Here is a 5,283-nt window from a genome sequence, read left to right as displayed (position 1 = left end):
TGTCGCTGCTGGGCTGCTCTAAACTTGTGAAAAACCCTCTGGAGTTCGCCATTACAGAGAAAGAGAATGTGGGAAATCACACGGCAGGAATTCCTACCTCAACATCTCATTGGCTAACGCAATTCATGTGGCTCCTCTGGAGTACAAAGGCACAAGGAGTTGTAATCATTTCACATGCTTAGCAAGGAGGAGAACCACACATTTTTATGAACACTAATGATATGTAGCTAAGAAATTTGATGAGGGCAATTCCCAGAAAGCAGAACAAAAAGAAGAGATGGGATAGAAGAGAAAACGCAAGAAAATCTCAGGATAATCAAAAAGGTTCAGTGCTAGGATCCTCCAGAGAAACAGAACCAATGTTGTATATGTGAGAATGATTAGGAGGAATTGACTCACGTGATTATGGAGGCCAAGAATCTCACCACCTGCTGTCTGTAAACGAGTGATGTAATTCTAGTTGATAAGCAGGGAAGCCAACAATGTAAATTCCAATCTGAGGGCAGGAGAAGTTGAGAAGGGATGTTTCAGCTCCATCAGTGAGGCATAAAAAGGGGGTGGAGAGGGGTGGCTCCACTGCCGCTGCCTCCTCCTTCAGCCGCTCCTGGTGCTGCTGTGTGCTCCTTTGGTGCAGACCTGGTACCCCTTCTGGGAAGTGGCAGCTGGGACTCTGATGCTCTCCATGGCCAAGGAAAAACTCAAGAAAGTGGTGAAGGCTCAGAACAATGATCATATTAATGTGTAGGTGGCAGGGCAGGATGGTTCTGTGGTGCAATGTAAGATTAAGAGGTACACAACACTTAGTAAACTAATTGAAGCCTACTGTGAACAACAGGGCTTGTCAATGAGGCAGATCAGATTCCGATTAGACGGGCAGCCAATCAATGAAGCAGACACACCTGCACAGTTGGAAAGGGAGGATGAAGATACAATCGCTGTGTTCCAGCAGCAGTTGGAGGTGTCTACTAAAAAGGGAACCTGCTACTTTACTCCAGAATTCTGTTCCTCCAGACCAAGAAGACATTCTCAATTAGAAAACTGCAATTCGATTTCAACACATCTGACTACTACAGTATAGTTTTCTCCATTCTTTCATTTCTCTGCCCTTTATTGTACATAAAGTAACTGATGTGCACAAGCATTGGCATTTTTTTTTTTTTAACTAAATGGCCAATGGTAGGTATGTTTTGATCGACATCAATTGGAGATGGGATGGGGGAAAACACTGGTTCTGTGAGAACACCCCCTTTCTCCATTACTGGCATGCTCATTCAGCTCTTATCTTTATTTTCCAGTAAGTTATTTTGCTCTCACTGTTTAACAACAACAAAAAAGGTCAACATAAAAATTCTTGCGTACCTTATTTGGTTGGAGAATTTCAATGTTTTTCATTTATCATTGTAAAACCAAGAACAATTTTATAACTTTTTTTTATATGTAGCTGTTATATATAGGGCAATTATCTTTAAGTAGGGATAAATTACTCTAAAGAAAAATGAATCCTAGATAGTTTTCCCTTTGAGTCAAGTGTCTTGTTTAAATGAACTTCTTGTTTAAAATGAAAAAAAAAAAGGGGGGGGGGGGCAGTGAGGGCAAATTCTTCCTTCCTGCATTGTTTTGTTCCATTCAGGACCTCCACAGACTGGATGATACCCAGCCACATCGGGGAGGGCAATTTACTAAATTCACCAATTCAAATGCTAATCTCATCCAGACACACCCAGAAACAATGCTAACCCCAGCACCCCAGGGCCACTCAAGTAGACACATACAATTAGCCATCAAGTGTCCAATTAACAGGACACCCACAAAACAGAAACAGAGACATTATCAAGAAATAATAATGCAAAACATTTTATGAACCTCAAAGCTGTGACATCAATGAATTAATATTGCCCACGAAAGCCAAGCATGATAAGTGAAAGAGAGAGAGAAAGAGAAAGAGAAAGAGAAAGGAAGAAAAATAAATAATTTCACAACATCAAAGATATAGAGACATTTCTCAAAATTCCCGGCATAGAACATGCAATACAATAAAAAGAGTAAAAATGAAAATGACATCAGTTTTCAACACCCACATTGAGAAGCAGGCTTTCAAAATTCTGGGTGTAGTCATTTTTACCCTGGATTACACAATCAGACTTAAACAATGCAGAGCTTGAGAGTGGGGAAGGTAATGGTAATGTGCCTCAGGGAAGGGGTAGGAAAAAGGGGAAGGAAAGGGGTGGAAAGAGAAGGAAAATACAGATAAGCATTGCCTGGGTCCTTGGTCCTAAGGGTTTTAAGAATGGAGATTTAGGGGAGCCCCAGGGGAAGATCTCAATAAAATACTCAGCCGCTTTCCACGTGTGCTTTCGGGGTGTAGGTCTCCACAGGTTGATTGATTAACGCCAGGGCAGGGGATTATTATTCAATGCAGCTGGTCCTGAGATCAATCTTCGGGCCATTTGTCTGATTTTGCTGCTTTTCTGGGCCTGAAGATGAACTACAACTGAGACCTAGATGTTATCTCTAGGGAGGAAAAATCCAGGCATCCAGACTGCTTAACCAGCTATATGCTGGGGGAGGAAAGATCACTCTCGGGGAGAGGTCCCGCCCTACAGTGGTTCTTTGCTAGATGCCTGGGGCTTTCCACCCTCCGGACCTGAACCTGGCCCTCATCCTTGCTCTGCTCCTGTTTCTCTAACTGCCCACACCTCCGCACAGAACAATGAGGCAAAGGGAATGCCCTGGAGGATGGTGAAGGGGAGTCCCAGGACGACAGGGAGGAGCCACTAAGCCACCCTGAAGTGCAAAACAGACTTCCAGAAGCAAAGTCTCTCTCAAAAAAAAAGTAAAACATAAAACATTTTACTGTATGGCAAATTACACTGAGCAGTTGTGAGAAAGGTGTGGAAAGCATTAATGATCATTACAAAGAAAACTAATAGAATAAAAAAAAAAAAGATAATATGAACTTTAGAACTAACAAAAATTTGCCCCAGAAAAGACATTATAATGTCACACTTGTCTGAGAAAAATCAATGTCTATATAGTCATCAGTCAAACACAGGATATTGATTTATCCTTATAAGGAAAATGGCACTGCTGGGAAAGAAGCTGTTAAAAACTTAAATCCTCATCTCTCCTCGAATAAATAGGTGATAGCTAAACTTCACGAATAAAGAAAGAGAGTAATAAGAATACTAATGGAAATTTGAAGGCAAATTCCAGAGAAACAGCTAAAGAGTTGAATGTGGCTGCTTGTAAGGATCAAAACTAGGAGATAAGGCAAAGGTGGAACATGAGACTGCCATGGAAGCTGTACGTAGGTATCAGTTTGGCAAACATTGAAAAAGATATCTTGAAAGTTTGGCAGTTCTTTTAAAGAGTAAAAAAAAAAAAAAAAGTGATACTTCTCACTAACCATAGAAAGGATAATGAATTCTTATGACATGGCACTTAATGATCCACAACAGCGTTATTCAGGCCTTCCTCACACGAGAATTTCCTTTGGGGTTTTCCATGTGCTTTGACAGACTCCAATGTCTTATTCTGGACAGAGCCCTTACTGAACTCTCTGAACTTACACGTGTGAAATGGCAAGGGTCTTCCAGATTCTGAGAGAAAAAAGGAAATTGGGAACCTCCCAGAATACGAGCACTGGGAAGCCTGTAGTTCAAAGAAATTGCATTAAAAATTCATTGAATGAGTTAAACCTCTCAGCCATCACACTTCAGTGTCACCTGCTTTAATAAGATCACACCAAGAAGACTGGCCCTTTGGGAGTTACGTGTGTGAGAGAAGGAGAGGAAAGGGAGGAGAGGAGGGAAAGGGACAAAAGAAGGAAGAGGCAGGTTCCTTGGGACAGAGATCTGTTCCCAGATGAGCCACCTCTTTTTGGCCACACCCAATTATTTTTTTTTCATGTCAATTATGGGATGCACACAGATGCCTCAGAGCAACAGTGTCAGGGCAGGGCTTCCAGCCAGCGGGGCTCACAGGTACCTCACTGAAAAGCAGGTCCTGATTCCAACAGTGTGGCAAAGGAGAAACTGGGGCTTGAAACAAATGATTTTGCTTCCCAGGCAAACAGGGGGTAGAGAAGGATAACTTACATGAGGCGATGGTGAAGCAGGTCATGGAATCAAGGGCACAGTGAGGAGCTTCTGCCCCTGGATAACTGCTATTTCAGTATCCCTTTAGAGATGGGAACTAAATATTTTGAGCCTTTTTCTCTTCTATTAAAAAAATAAAAAGAAGAATATTCTTTTAGAGTTGCCTGTCTGAAAAGGAGGCTTACAGAGAACACACTGCTGTAGCAAGTTCTGAGTCACTCCTGGAAGGTAACAGAAGGGCTCCTTTGCCCGGCTCAGGAACCATGGGGAGGCCATAGGCTTGGTTCAGATCGCAGGCATTGATGTACAACCACAGCACACTCTCTTCCCCTTCTACTGACACTTCAATGTGAAGTGCTGCATGAACCTATCACATCCAAGTGTTAGTGACAAACTTTGTTGTCACCTTGCTCAGAAATAGGAAGTTAATTTAGAACAAGAGAGGGGCCCATGAATGATTGGGTTTCCTGCCCTGAATTATGGGATGGTTGCTTGGGACAGAAAGTCCTACTCAGTTCCCATCAAGTCTAAGAATTTTATGGTTTAACTAGAGGTCCAGTGCATGAAATTCGTGCAAGGGGGGTGTCCCTCAGCCCAACCTGCACCCTCTCCAATCTCAGACCCCTTGAGGGATGTCCTATTGCCTGTTTAGGTCCAATCCTGGTGGGATCAGGCCTAAACAGGCAATAGGACATCCCTCTCACAATCCAGAACCACTGGCTCACAACTGCTCACCTGCCTGCCTTCCTGATTGCCCCTAACTGCTTCTGCCTGCCAGCCTGATCACCCCCTAATCACTCCCCTGCCACCTGATTGATGCCTTATTGCTCCCCTGCCAGCCTGTTTGCCCCTAACTGCCCTCCCCTACAGGTCTGGTCACCCCTAACTGACCTCGCTTGCAGGCCTGGTCCCTCCCAACTGCCCTCCCCTGCTGGCTATCTTGTGGTGACCATCTTGTGTCCACATGGGGACAGCCATCTTTTATATTGGAGTGATGGTCAATTTGCATATTACTCTTTTATTAGAAGGACAATACATACATATATGATTCTAACATCTACTACTGTGGTGCTTGTTTAGGAGGCATTTAAATATTTTTTTTAAATTTACATTTAGTGGAAATAGTTACCTTTAAAAAATTAAGAAGAGCCAAATCGATTTGGCTCAGTGGATAGAGCATCAGTCT

General features: G+C 42.9%; 1 pseudogene across 1 annotated transcript; it reads left to right on the top strand.

Moving 5' to 3' along the window:
* Positions 1-682: 682 nt before the first annotated feature.
* On the top strand, positions 683-969 carry LOC311625481 (small ubiquitin-related modifier 2-like; annotated as a pseudogene). The gene has a single exon. The product of its transcript is annotated as a small ubiquitin-related modifier 2-like (transcript).
* Positions 970-5,283: the final 4,314 nt, after the last annotated feature.

This window comes from Pipistrellus hanaki, assembly GCF_964339955.1.
Source record: "Pipistrellus hanaki genome assembly, chromosome: 7".
Classification (NCBI taxonomy): domain Eukaryota; kingdom Metazoa; phylum Chordata; class Mammalia; order Chiroptera; family Vespertilionidae; genus Pipistrellus; species Pipistrellus hanaki.
Note: the sequence above shows the minus strand (reverse complement) of the source record. Positions and strands in the feature narration are given on the sequence as shown.